Source organism: Cetorhinus maximus, unplaced genomic scaffold, assembly GCF_964194155.1.
Source record: "Cetorhinus maximus unplaced genomic scaffold, sCetMax3.hap1.1 HAP1_SCAFFOLD_794, whole genome shotgun sequence".
NCBI lineage: Eukaryota > Metazoa > Chordata > Chondrichthyes > Lamniformes > Cetorhinidae > Cetorhinus > Cetorhinus maximus.
The window spans coordinates 125,602-138,963 of NW_027596736.1; the positions used below are offsets into that span (position 1 = coordinate 125,602).

Genomic DNA, 13,362 nt, shown 5'->3' on the forward strand with positions numbered 1-13,362 from the left:
CCCACTCGAAGAGATAATTCCCTCTCTCCGCAAAGGTGCTGCCAGACCTGGTGAAATTTTCCAGCATTTTCATTAAAAAATAACAGCTTCGCTGCAAAAGACACCAGTATAAAACCTGAGAAAAGTCTCATTTTGGCTCTACATGCCTTTCAACCCGGTTTCAATTCGGAATCTTTACCTGATCTGTTTATAACAGGCGGGTAGAAAGCTCCTACTGATGGGCGAAATCACCATGACTACCGACAGTTCCGGGTCTCCCACATAAACATCATGAACTGTATGGGTTTTATTCATGTCACGGTTTAATAGATATTGAAGAGAAAATGGAGTGAGTCGTTCTTCCACTATATTGGAGTGGGAGAGTGGGGTCTGGGGAGGTAATAGACCGCTGCACTCCCCACTTAAAACATCAACATCCTTAATAAATGAACTAGTGACAGAAAGAGAATGAAATGATGCTAAAGTTGCTTTTCATTCAGTTACAGTTTGAGATTTCTCGCTCCCGTTCCCAGGTCAGTGCTCTTAATGTGACGTTTTGGGTGGCTCTGAAAAGAGCCTTTGTTGTTTGTTCGGTAGAAAGGGTCGAGTTGTTCAGCCGCCGAAACCATAGAGAGTGCGGCCCTGGCGTTTCAGAGCGTACACCATATCCATGGCAGTGACCGTCTTGCGCTTGGCGTGTTCAGTGTAGGTGACCGCATCCCTGATCACATTCTCCAGGAAAACCTTCAGCGACCCGCGAGTCTCCTCATAGATCAAACCCGAGAGCCGCTTGACACCGCCTCGGCGAGCCAGGCGGCGGATTGCTGGTTTGGTGATGCCCTGGATATTATCACGAAGCACTTTGCGGTGCCGCTTTGCTCCGCCTTTCCCCAGTCCTTTGCCTCCTTTCCCTCTGCCAGACATGATGAACCTTCACTCAGATCACTGCAGAATATGAGAGACGAGCTGCTTCAAGTTCCTCTTTTAAATAACCCGCCCCGACCTGACTGAGAACGGGACAGAGAGTGAGAGGCGGGGCGGGGAGGAGACTGAGTGACAGACAGAACAGAGTCTGTGATCATCCAGCTCCGCCTCCTGCCTGTTCGAACTGATTTGTTTTCGAATTCTGGGCACCATTAATGGAACATCTTGTTTATCTATCGTTTGAAACCCGGATCTTTTAAATCCAGACCAGTCAGCAATGGTATTGAATTAGTGACAGCAAATCAATTATTTTAAGGGAGGTGTTGGTGTAGTTATTTCAGAGAGAACTTCATCATCCCTTCCAGGATAAGTTGCATTTTTTTATTGTTCGGAACTTTGTGGATATCTACATGGAGCCGTTGTAGTTGGTCACTATCTTTGTCTGTTTCACGGCCCGTTCCCCGGGCAGCAACAGACCTTTTCCTGTCTCGATGTGTCCACAGAAACAGCAGGAGCCAATATATTGTGGACTGGTGCCATCTGCTGGCTGCACGTGAGACGTGCAAAGAGGTAACTTCTTTGGGGAAATTTTAAATGTGTGTAAAACAACATAAACATGGTGAGAATTATTGCAAAACAGTTTATCAATCAGACACAAGATGCCAAAGATATAGTGTGTTTTGCGGTACTATAAATGGTGACTGTAATTTGAAGAAGTGTGCGATGGTGGTATAGTGGTGAGCATAGCTGCCTTCCAAGCAGTTGACCCGGGTCGATTCCTGGCCATCGCAGGAGTGATTTATTTTCAGCCTTATCCGTGGTCAGACCACAATTCTCTACACTGGTTAAAATACGCGTTGGGGTTCTTACAGTCCCACGCTCTGTAAGATTAGTCTTATCGGCAACTTTGTGAATCGGGTCCGAGCCATTTGTTCACCGTGCAAGCTTGATGCTGAAATCGGGCTCATCAAAGGCATCCTGCAGGGTAATGGCTACCCTGATCAGATCATTTCGCGCTGTGTATCACACAAGCTCATGACCGGGCCTGAGACCGTCACTTTCCACCCTGAAGTATATTCTCTATCAGTATAAATTGTTGTCTTCCCCTTACATTGGTTTTCTTGCCAGTGTCCTGTTTGATTGCAGAAGGAAAAGCTTTGACATGTCTCTTTTTTCAGCCACACTCAAATACATTGGCGCTAATGTTCAATTTGTAAAACCGTTTCAGCTCTGCCAGGTTGGCTCAATCTACGGTCCATTTTCTTTTTGTTCTTGGAAAAACTCAGCAGGTCTGACAGCATCTGCGGAGGGGAATACAGTTGACGCTTCGAGTCCGTATGACTCTTCATCAGATCGCTCTGTATTCCCCTCCGCAGATGCTGTCAGACCTGCTGAGTTTATACAGGTATTTTTATTTTTGGCTAGATTTCCAGCATCCGCGGTATTTTGTTTTTTTTCTTTTTGATGTTTTTTGGTTGGTGAAATAAGCTGCTCTCTGATTTGTTACAAAAGCCACCCAATGAGATTCCGAACACCTTGACCATTCAGAAGTCGGCCGACTGCATTCCCCAGAAGTTTGAGGAAGGGTGTGTGCGGGAGGAATTCTTCATTCGTGGTGTAAGTGTGTGTAAGATTGTAGAAAGACCGGCGGTAGAGCCCAGGACAAAGCCAAAGCCAAGTATCGCTCCTTTCGCGCTGGACTGCAGTTCCCGGTGGGCCGTGTTCACAGGCTCCTGAGAAAGGGCGACTATGTTGTGCGTGTGGGTGCCGGAACCCCGGTCTATCTGGCTGCTGTACTCGAGTATCTGACGGCTGAAATCCTCGAGCTGGCCGGTAACGCGGCCCGGGACAACAAGAAGACTCGCATCATCCCCAGACACCTGCAGCTGGCCGTCCGCAACGACGAGGAGCTCAACAAGCTGCTGGAAGGGGTGACCATCGCTCAGGGCGGGGTGCTGCCTAATATCCAGGCCGTGCTGCTGCCCAAGAAAACCAGCGCCGCTGCGGGCTCGAAGACCAAGTGAAGCGGCCATTCTTTAATCTAATAACCCAAAGGCTCTTTTCAGAGCCACGCACAGAGTCTGTGAAAGGGCTGCTCACTGTTTGAACTCATTTCATTCTGGCTCTGAAGAAGCGTCATGCCCATTAGAAGAGATAATTCCCTCTCTCCACACAGGTGCTGCCAGACCTGATGAAATTTTCCACCATTTTCATTAAAAATTCTAGTTTCGCTGCAAAAGACATTAGTATAAAACCTGAGAAAAGTCTCATTTAGGCTCTACATGCCTTTCAACCCGGTTTCAATTCGGAATCTTTACCTGATCTGTTTATAACAGGCGGGTAGAAAGCTCCTACTGATGGGCGAAATCACCATGACTACCGACAGTTCCGGGTCTCCCACATAAACATCATGAACTGTACGGGTTTTATTCATGTCACGGTTTAATAGATATTGAAGAGAAAATGGAGTGAGTCGTTCTTCCAATATATTGGAGTGGGAGAGTGGGGTCTGGGGAGGTACTACACCGCTCCAATCCCCACTTAAAACATCAACAACCTTAATAAATGAACTAGTGACAGAAAGAGAATGAAATGATGCTAAAGTTGCTTTTCATTCAGTTACAGTTTGAGATTTCTCGCTCCCGTTCCCAGGTCAGTGCTCTTAATGTGACGTTTTGGGTGGCTCTGAAAAGAGCCTTTGTTGTGTGTTTGGTAGAAAGGGTCGAGTTGTTCAGCCGCCGAAACCATAGAGAATGCGACCCTGGCGTTTCAGAGCGTACAGCACATCCATGGTAGTGACCGTCTTGCGCTTGGCGTGTTCAGTGTAGGTGACCGCATCCCTGAACACATTCTCCAGGAAAACCTTCAGCGCCCCGCGAGTCTCCTCATAGATCAAACTCGAGAGCCGCTTGACACCGCCACGGCGAGCCAGGCGGCGGATTGCTGGTTTGGTGATGCCCTGGATATTATCACGAAGCACTTTGCGGTGCCGCTTTGCTCCGCCTTTCCCCAGTCCTTTGCCTCCTTTCCCTCTGCCAGACATGATGATTCTTCACTCAGATCACTGCAGAATATGAGAGACGAGCTGCTTCACGTTCCTCTTTTAAATAGCCCGCCCGGACCTGACTGAGAACGGGAGGGGAGGAGACTGAGTGACAGAAAGAACAGAGTCTGTGATCATCTAGCTCCGCCTCCTGCCTGTTCGAACTGATTTGTTTTCGAATTCTGGGCACCATTAGTGAACAGGGCGCTCGAAACAAATCTTACTCAATGGAACATCTTGATTATCTATAGTTAGAAACCGGGATCTTTTAAATCCAGACCTGTCAGCAATATCCCCGCCTCATTCCAGTCGCTTCTACAAACAGACAAACAGTCTGCTTCCATTTCTAGGACATCTTCTATTCCATTAACACACAACTCCCCTCCCAGAAGCATTGAGACTTTTGCTAACACCTCTTCCAGCTGAATTGGAGAATATAACGTGTTTGGGTTTGAGTTGTGACGCGGGGTTTGGCCAAGGTTGAGTTGGAGAGATTTGTAATCTACAAGGCAGTCAGGAGGTATGAGGATCAGGCAGAGAAGGAGAACGAAGGTCACAAACACATCAGCCTCTAAACCAGTTAGTCTGCAGGTATCACAAATTAATGGGACTAAGAACAAGATAAAATCGGATCACGGGCCTGTAATTTAGTTTATTGAGAGGGAATTCGAAATGTTTTGCAAAGATTGAACCGGTCAGTGAAAGTGTCTGTCTAAGAACTGGAAATGAATACCGGCTGAAATTTAAACGGTTGGTATTGAATTAGTGACAGCAAATCAATTATTTTAAGGGAAGTGTTGGTGTAGTTATTTCAGAGAGAACTTCATCATCCCTTCCAGGATAAGTTGCATTTTTTTTATTGTTCGGAACTTTGTGGATATCTACATGGAGCCGTTGTAGTTGGTCACTATCTTTGTCTGTTTCACGGCCCGTTCCCCAGGCAGCAACAGACCTTTTCCTGTCTCGATGTGTCCACAGAAACAGCCGGAGAGAATTTATTGTGGACTGGTGCCCTCTGCTGGCTGCACGTGAGACGTGCAAAGAGGTAACTTCTTTGGGGAAATTTTAAATGTGTGTGAAACAACATAAACATGGTGAGAATTATTGCAAAACAGTTTATCAATCAGACACAAGATGCCAAGTATATAGTGTGTTTCGCGGTACTATAAATGCTGACTGTAATTTGAAGAAGTGTGCGATGGTGGTATAGTGGTGAGCATAGCTGCCTTCCAAGCAGTTGACCCGGGTCGATTACCGGCCATCGCAGTAGTGATTTATTTTCAGCCTTATCTGTGGTCAGACCACAATTCTCTACATTAGTTAAAATACGCGTTGGGATTCTTACAGTTCCACGCTCTGTAAGATTGGTCTTATCAGCAACTTTGTGAATCGGGCCGGAGCCATTTGTTCACCGTGCAAGCTTGATGCTGAAATCGGGCTCATCAAAGGCATCCTGCAGGGTAATGGCTACCCTGACCAGATCATTTCGCGCTGTGTATCACACAAGCTCATGACCGGGCTTTCAGAAGTGGCCGACTACATTCCCCAGAAGATAGGGAAAGCGTGAGTGCGAGAGGAATTCTTCATTCGTGGTGTAAGTGTGTGTAAGACTGTAGAAAGATCGGCGGTATAGCCCAGGACAAAGCAAAAGCCAAGTCTCGCTCCTCCCGGGCTGGACTGCAGCTCCCGGTGGGCCGTGTTCACAGGCTCCTGAGAAACAGCAACTATGCTGTGCGTGTGGGTGCCGGAGCCCCCGTCTATCTGGCTGCTGTGCTCGAGTATCTGATGGCTGAAATCCTCGAGCTGGTCGCTAACGCGGCCCGGGACAACAAGAAGACCCGCATCATCCCCAGACACCTGCAGCTGGCCGTCCGCAACGACGAGGAGCTCAACAGGCTGTTGGGAGGGGTGACCATCGCTCAGGGCGGGGTGCTGCCTAATATCCAGGCCGTGCTGCTGCCCAAGAAAACCAGCGCCGCTGCGGGCTCGAAGACCAAGTGAATCGGCCATTCTTTAATCTAATAACCCAAAGGCTCTTTTCAGAGCTTCTCACAGAGTCTGTGAAAGGGCTGCTCACTGTCTGAACTCATTTCATTCTGGCACTGAAGAAGTGTCATGCCCACTCGAAGAGATAATTCCCTCTCTCCGCAAAGGTGCTGCCAGACCTGGTGAAATTTTCCAGTATTTTCATTAAAAAATAACAGCTTCGCTGCAAAAGACACCAGTATAAAACCTGAGAAAAGTCTCATTTTGGCTCTACATGCCTTTCAACCCGGTTTCAATTCGGAATCTTTACCTGAGCTGTTTATAACAGGCGGGTAGAAAGCTCCTACTGATGGGCGAAATCACCATGACTACCGACAGTTCCGGGTCTCCCACATAAACATCATGAACTGTATGGGTTTTATTCATGTCACGGTTTAATAGATATTGAAGAGAAAATGGAGTGAGTCGTTCTTCCACTATATTGGAGTGGGAGAGTGGGGTCTGGGGAGGTAATAGACCGCTGCACTCCCCACTTAAAACATCAACATCCTTAATAAATGAACTAGTGACAGAAAGAGAATGAAATGATGCTAAAGTTGCTTTTCATTCAGTTACAGTTTGAGATTTCTCGCTCCCGTTCCCAGGTCAGTGCTCTTAATGTGACGTTTTGGGTGGCTCTGAAAAGAGCCTTTGTTGTTTGTTCGGTAGAAAGGGTCGAGTTGTTCAGCCGCCGAAACCATAGAGAGTGCGGCCCTGGCGTTTCAGAGCGTACACCATATCCATGGCAGTGACCGTCTTGCGCTTGGCGTGTTCAGTGTAGGTGACCGCATCCCTGATCACATTCTCCAGGAAAACCTTCAGCGACCCGCGAGTCTCCTCATAGATCAAACCCGAGAGCCGCTTGACACCGCCTCGGCGAGCCAGGCGGCGGATTGCTGGTTTGGTGATGCCCTGGATATTATCACGAAGCACTTTGCGGTGCCGCTTTGCTCCGCCTTTCCCCAGTCCTTTGCCTCCTTTCCCTCTGCCAGACATGATGAACCTTCACTCAGATCACTGCAGAATATGAGAGACGAGCTGCTTCAAGTTCCTCTTTTAAATAACCCGCCCCGACCTGACTGAGAACGGGACAGAGAGTGAGAGGCGGGGCGGGGAGGAGACTGAGTGACAGACAGAACAGAGTCTGTGATCATCCAGCTCCGCCTCCTGCCTGTTCGAACTGATTTGTTTTCGAATTCTGGGCACCATTAATGGAACATCTTGTTTATCTATCGTTTGAAACCCGGATCTTTTAAATCCAGACCAGTCAGCAATGGTATTGAATTAGTGACAGCAAATCAATTATTTTAAGGGAGGTGTTGGTGTAGTTATTTCAGAGAGAACTTCATCATCCCTTCCAGGATAAGTTGCATTTTTTTATTGTTCGGAACTTTGTGGATATCTACATGGAGCCGTTGTAGTTGGTCACTATCTTTGTCTGTTTCACGGCCCGTTCCCCGGGCAGCAACAGACCTTTTCCTGTCTCGATGTGTCCACAGAAACAGCAGGAGCCAATATATTGTGGACTGGTGCCATCTGCTGGCTGCACGTGAGACGTGCAAAGAGGTAACTTCTTTGGGGAAATTTTAAATGTGTGTAAAACAACATAAACATGGTGAGAATTATTGCAAAACAGTTTATCAATCAGACACAAGATGCCAAAGATATAGTGTGTTTTGCGGTACTATAAATGGTGACTGTAATTTGAAGAAGTGTGCGATGGTGGTATAGTGGTGAGCATAGCTGCCTTCCAAGCAGTTGACCCGGGTCGATTCCTGGCCATCGCAGGAGTGATTTATTTTCAGCCTTATCCGTGGTCAGACCACAATTCTCTACACTGGTTAAAATACGCGTTGGGGTTCTTACAGTCCCACGCTCTGTAAGATTAGTCTTATCGGCAACTTTGTGAATCGGGTCCGAGCCATTTGTTCACCGTGCAAGCTTGATGCTGAAATCGGGCTCATCAAAGGCATCCTGCAGGGTAATGGCTACCCTGATCAGATCATTTCGCGCTGTGTATCACACAAGCTCATGACCGGGCCTGAGACCGTCACTTTCCACCCTGAAGTATATTCTCTATCAGTATAAATTGTTGTCTTCCCCTTACATTGGTTTTCTTGCCAGTGTCCTGTTTGATTGCAGAAGGAAAAGCTTTGACATGTCTCTTTTTTCAGCCACACTCAAATACATTGGCGCTAATGTTCAATTTGTAAAACCGTTTCAGCTCTGCCAGGTTGGCTCAATCTACGGTCCATTTTCTTTTTGTTCTTGGAAAAACTCAGCAGGTCTGACAGCATCTGCGGAGGGGAATACAGTTGACGCTTCGAGTCCGTATGACTCTTCATCAGATCGCTCTGTATTCCCCTCCGCAGATGCTGTCAGACCTGCTGAGTTTATACAGGTATTTTTATTTTTGGCTAGATTTCCAGCATCCGCGGTATTTTGTTTTTTTTCTTTTTGATGTTTTTTGGTTGGTGAAATAAGCTGCTCTCTGATTTGTTACAAAAGCCACCCAATGAGATTCCGAACACCTTGACCATTCAGAAGTCGGCCGACTGCATTCCCCAGAAGTTTGAGGAAGGGTGTGTGCGGGAGGAATTCTTCATTCGTGGTGTAAGTGTGTGTAAGATTGTAGAAAGACCGGCGGTAGAGCCCAGGACAAAGCCAAAGCCAAGTATCGCTCCTTTCGCGCTGGACTGCAGTTCCCGGTGGGCCGTGTTCACAGGCTCCTGAGAAAGGGCGACTATGTTGTGCGTGTGGGTGCCGGAACCCCGGTCTATCTGGCTGCTGTACTCGAGTATCTGACGGCTGAAATCCTCGAGCTGGCCGGTAACGCGGCCCGGGACAACAAGAAGACTCGCATCATCCCCAGACACCTGCAGCTGGCCGTCCGCAACGACGAGGAGCTCAACAAGCTGCTGGAAGGGGTGACCATCGCTCAGGGCGGGGTGCTGCCTAATATCCAGGCCGTGCTGCTGCCCAAGAAAACCAGCGCCGCTGCGGGCTCGAAGACCAAGTGAAGCGGCCATTCTTTAATCTAATAACCCAAAGGCTCTTTTCAGAGCCACGCACAGAGTCTGTGAAAGGGCTGCTCACTGTTTGAACTCATTTCATTCTGGCTCTGAAGAAGCGTCATGCCCATTAGAAGAGATAATTCCCTCTCTCCACACAGGTGCTGCCAGACCTGATGAAATTTTCCACCATTTTCATTAAAAATTCTAGTTTCGCTGCAAAAGACATTAGTATAAAACCTGAGAAAAGTCTCATTTAGGCTCTACATGCCTTTCAACCCGGTTTCAATTCGGAATCTTTACCTGATCTGTTTATAACAGGCGGGTAGAAAGCTCCTACTGATGGGCGAAATCACCATGACTACCGACAGTTCCGGGTCTCCCACATAAACATCATGAACTGTACGGGTTTTATTCATGTCACGGTTTAATAGATATTGAAGAGAAAATGGAGTGAGTCGTTCTTCCAATATATTGGAGTGGGAGAGTGGGGTCTGGGGAGGTACTACACCGCTCCAATCCCCACTTAAAACATCAACAACCTTAATAAATGAACTAGTGACAGAAAGAGAATGAAATGATGCTAAAGTTGCTTTTCATTCAGTTACAGTTTGAGATTTCTCGCTCCCGTTCCCAGGTCAGTGCTCTTAATGTGACGTTTTGGGTGGCTCTGAAAAGAGCCTTTGTTGTGTGTTTGGTAGAAAGGGTCGAGTTGTTCAGCCGCCGAAACCATAGAGAATGCGACCCTGGCGTTTCAGAGCGTACAGCACATCCATGGTAGTGACCGTCTTGCGCTTGGCGTGTTCAGTGTAGGTGACCGCATCCCTGAACACATTCTCCAGGAAAACCTTCAGCGCCCCGCGAGTCTCCTCATAGATCAAACTCGAGAGCCGCTTGACACCGCCACGGCGAGCCAGGCGGCGGATTGCTGGTTTGGTGATGCCCTGGATATTATCACGAAGCACTTTGCGGTGCCGCTTTGCTCCGCCTTTCCCCAGTCCTTTGCCTCCTTTCCCTCTGCCAGACATGATGATTCTTCACTCAGATCACTGCAGAATATGAGAGACGAGCTGCTTCACGTTCCTCTTTTAAATAGCCCGCCCGGACCTGACTGAGAACGGGAGGGGAGGAGACTGAGTGACAGAAAGAACAGAGTCTGTGATCATCTAGCTCCGCCTCCTGCCTGTTCGAACTGATTTGTTTTCGAATTCTGGGCACCATTAGTGAACAGGGCGCTCGAAACAAATCTTACTCAATGGAACATCTTGATTATCTATAGTTAGAAACCGGGATCTTTTAAATCCAGACCTGTCAGCAATATCCCCGCCTCATTCCAGTCGCTTCTACAAACAGACAAACAGTCTGCTTCCATTTCTAGGACATCTTCTATTCCATTAACACACAACTCCCCTCCCAGAAGCATTGAGACTTTTGCTAACACCTCTTCCAGCTGAATTGGAGAATATAACGTGTTTGGGTTTGAGTTGTGACGCGGGGTTTGGCCAAGGTTGAGTTGGAGAGATTTGTAATCTACAAGGCAGTCAGGAGGTATGAGGATCAGGCAGAGAAGGAGAACGAAGGTCACAAACACATCAGCCTCTAAACCAGTTAGTCTGCAGGTATCACAAATTAATGGGACTAAGAACAAGATAAAATCGGATCACGGGCCTGTAATTTAGTTTATTGAGAGGGAATTCGAAATGTTTTGCAAAGATTGAACCGGTCAGTGAAAGTGTCTGTCTAAGAACTGGAAATGAATACCGGCTGAAATTTAAACGGTTGGTATTGAATTAGTGACAGCAAATCAATTATTTTAAGGGAAGTGTTGGTGTAGTTATTTCAGAGAGAACTTCATCATCCCTTCCAGGATAAGTTGCATTTTTTTTATTGTTCGGAACTTTGTGGATATCTACATGGAGCCGTTGTAGTTGGTCACTATCTTTGTCTGTTTCACGGCCCGTTCCCCAGGCAGCAACAGACCTTTTCCTGTCTCGATGTGTCCACAGAAACAGCCGGAGAGAATTTATTGTGGACTGGTGCCCTCTGCTGGCTGCACGTGAGACGTGCAAAGAGGTAACTTCTTTGGGGAAATTTTAAATGTGTGTGAAACAACATAAACATGGTGAGAATTATTGCAAAACAGTTTATCAATCAGACACAAGATGCCAAGTATATAGTGTGTTTCGCGGTACTATAAATGCTGACTGTAATTTGAAGAAGTGTGCGATGGTGGTATAGTGGTGAGCATAGCTGCCTTCCAAGCAGTTGACCCGGGTCGATTACCGGCCATCGCAGTAGTGATTTATTTTCAGCCTTATCTGTGGTCAGACCACAATTCTCTACATTAGTTAAAATACGCGTTGGGATTCTTACAGTTCCACGCTCTGTAAGATTGGTCTTATCAGCAACTTTGTGAATCGGGCCGGAGCCATTTGTTCACCGTGCAAGCTTGATGCTGAAATCGGGCTCATCAAAGGCATCCTGCAGGGTAATGGCTACCCTGACCAGATCATTTCGCGCTGTGTATCACACAAGCTCATGACCGGGCTTTCAGAAGTGGCCGACTACATTCCCCAGAAGATAGGGAAAGCGTGAGTGCGAGAGGAATTCTTCATTCGTGGTGTAAGTGTGTGTAAGACTGTAGAAAGATCGGCGGTATAGCCCAGGACAAAGCAAAAGCCAAGTCTCGCTCCTCCCGGGCTGGACTGCAGCTCCCGGTGGGCCGTGTTCACAGGCTCCTGAGAAACAGCAACTATGCTGTGCGTGTGGGTGCCGGAGCCCCCGTCTATCTGGCTGCTGTGCTCGAGTATCTGATGGCTGAAATCCTCGAGCTGGTCGCTAACGCGGCCCGGGACAACAAGAAGACCCGCATCATCCCCAGACACCTGCAGCTGGCCGTCCGCAACGACGAGGAGCTCAACAGGCTGTTGGGAGGGGTGACCATCGCTCAGGGCGGGGTGCTGCCTAATATCCAGGCCGTGCTGCTGCCCAAGAAAACCAGCGCCGCTGCGGGCTCGAAGACCAAGTGAATCGGCCATTCTTTAATCTAATAACCCAAAGGCTCTTTTCAGAGCTTCTCACAGAGTCTGTGAAAGGGCTGCTCACTGTCTGAACTCATTTCATTCTGGCACTGAAGAAGTGTCATGCCCACTCGAAGAGATAATTCCCTCTCTCCGCAAAGGTGCTGCCAGACCTGGTGAAATTTTCCAGTATTTTCATTAAAAAATAACAGCTTCGCTGCAAAAGACACCAGTATAAAACCTGAGAAAAGTCTCATTTTGGCTCTACATGCCTTTCAACCCGGTTTCAATTCGGAATCTTTACCTGAGCTGTTTATAACAGGCGGGTAGAAAGCTCCTACTGATGGGCGAAATCACCATGACTACCGACAGTTCCGGGTCTCCCACATAAACATCATGAACTGTATGGGTTTTATTCATGTCACGGTTTAATAGATATTGAAGAGAAAATGGAGTGAGTCGTTCTTCCACTATATTGGAGTGGGAGAGTGGGGTCTGGGGAGGTAATAGACCGCTGCACTCCCCACTTAAAACATCAACATCCTTAATAAATGAACTAGTGACAGAAAGAGAATGAAATGATGCTAAAGTTGCTTTTCATTCAGTTACAGTTTGAGATTTCTCGCTCCCGTTCCCAGGTCAGTGCTCTTAATGTGACGTTTTGGGTGGCTCTGAAAAGAGCCTTTGTTGTTTGTTCGGTAGAAAGGGTCGAGTTGTTCAGCCGCCGAAACCATAGAGAGTGCGGCCCTGGCGTTTCAGAGCGTACACCATATCCATGGCAGTGACCGTCTTGCGCTTGGCGTGTTCAGTGTAGGTGACCGCATCCCTGATCACATTCTCCAGGAAAACCTTCAGCGCCCCGCGAGTCTCCTCATAGATCAAACTCGAGAGCCGCTTGACACCGCCACGGCGAGCCAGGCGGCGGATTGCTGGTTTGGTGATGCCCTGGATATTATCACGAAGCACTTTGCGGTGCCGCTTTGCTCCGCCTTTCCCCAGTCCTTTGCCTCCTTTCCCTCTGCCAGACATGATGATTCTTCACTCCGATCGCTGCAGACTATGAGAGACGAGCTGCTTCACGTTCCTCTTTTAAATAGCCCGCCCCGACCTGACTGAGAACGGGAGGGGAGGAGACTGAGTGACAGAAAGAACAGAGTCTGTGATCATCTAGCTCCGCCTCCTGCCTGTTCGAACTGATTTGTTTTCGAATTCTGGGCACCATTAGTGAACAGGGCGCTCGAAACAAATCTTACTCAATGGAACATCTTGATTATCTATAGTTAGAAACCGGGATCTTTTAAATCCAGACCTGTCAGCAATATCCCCGCCTCATTCCAGTCGCTTCTACAAACAGACAAAC

At 47.7% G+C, this 13,362-nt stretch overlaps 2 non-coding genes across 2 annotated transcripts; both read left to right on the forward strand.

Annotated features, from left to right (window-relative positions):
- Positions 1 to 5,141: 5,141 nt before the first annotated feature.
- On the forward strand, positions 5,142 to 5,212 carry trnag-ucc (transfer RNA glycine (anticodon UCC)). The gene has a single exon. It is a non-coding gene; the product is annotated as a tRNA-Gly (tRNA).
- A 5,993-nt stretch (positions 5,213 to 11,205) lies between these two features.
- Positions 11,206 to 11,276, forward strand: trnag-ucc (transfer RNA glycine (anticodon UCC)). Its single transcript has one exon. It is a non-coding gene; the product is annotated as a tRNA-Gly (tRNA).
- The last annotated feature ends 2,086 nt before the right edge of the window (positions 11,277 to 13,362 follow it).